Source organism: Zalophus californianus, chromosome 3, assembly GCF_009762305.2.
Source record: "Zalophus californianus isolate mZalCal1 chromosome 3, mZalCal1.pri.v2, whole genome shotgun sequence".
In the NCBI taxonomy this organism is placed as follows: Eukaryota; Metazoa; Chordata; class Mammalia; order Carnivora; family Otariidae; genus Zalophus; species Zalophus californianus.
In genome coordinates, this window is record NC_045597.1 from 91,188,737 (window position 1) to 91,189,874 (window position 1,138).

The following is a 1,138-nucleotide window of genomic DNA, read 5'->3' on the forward strand; positions in this document are numbered from 1 at the left end:
GTGTTGCACTTTTCTCTTTCGAAGAGTGACTAGTTGTATGGCATCAATGCATGCAGATAGCTTATTGAGAGGAATTCAAAGATATCTTAGGTGAAAATGACAGGAACTGCTCACTATGGCAAATGCAAGCACATTGGGAAGGGAGAAAGTGTTCATCATAAGAAGCTCCTCAAAGCCAGGCTGCTTCCTCAGGCCCCTCAGCTATGAACTTAACTTGTAAATGTTCCCCCTTTTCCCTGCCAATCCCAGCATCAAAATCTTCATTCCTGTGGTTGTCAGTGGTTGCCACAGAGGAGGCAATCTGTATTGATCCAAACAAGAAATGACAGAAAAATCTTGGCCTATGAAAGGATAGCCCTGAAGGATAAATCCCAGCATCACCACCAATCAGTGAGTTCACAACCCGCCTCTTCTCAGTTTCCCCTTCAAGGAAATGAAGATAGCAAATATAACTGCCTCTTGCAATAAGTATGAGGAACCAATGAGAAAACATGCATGCAAATGGGCCAGATGTGAGATGTGGCCTGTAGATATAGCCTGCAGATACAGTATGTAGGGAACTAAGCACTAAATCTAAAGCATAGTCCAAAGCCAAGACATGCACTGAATGCTATTATTTATAACCTGTAGAGCAGTATATAATTGTTCACTGTAATAACAATATTCCTACGAATTTCTGTGTCACCCTTGCCCAGGGACCATGTTAATCGTCTCTGTTTTATTCCAATTTTAGAATAGGTGCTACCAAAGCGAGCACACAACAATATTCTCAATAAGCATAAACACCTAACAGGTTTCCAAGAATTCTTTCCATTTCATGAGTCAGTTTTGGTGGAGGGGTTTGGTATATATACTGTAATCTGCAGGCAACCAACAGAATTGTGAAAGCCAGCCAGGAAACAGAGAGAGACAGCAGAGAGGGTTGGTGTACTAAAGCCTTAGAGTGTCCCTCAGGTCAGGTCAGGTGGAAGGGAAATAGTGTGTTTTTGTTTCCATTAGACAAGGATTACCTTGTACCAGCACTAATATACAAGCCACTTAGCAAATTTATTTTCATTCAAACTGTAATGACATTCTGTGCAACATTCTCCAGAAGTTAACAGCTCTCCCAACAAGCAACAGCCTGTAGTTTGTGTGG

The 1,138-nt window shown here is 41.7% G+C and overlaps 1 non-coding gene across 1 annotated transcript; it reads right to left on the bottom strand.

The window, feature by feature from the left end:
* Positions 1–653: 653 nt before the first annotated feature.
* Positions 654–757, bottom strand: LOC113921131. The gene has a single exon (XR_003519535.1). It is a non-coding gene; the product is annotated as a U6 spliceosomal RNA (small nuclear RNA).
* Positions 758–1,138: the final 381 nt, after the last annotated feature.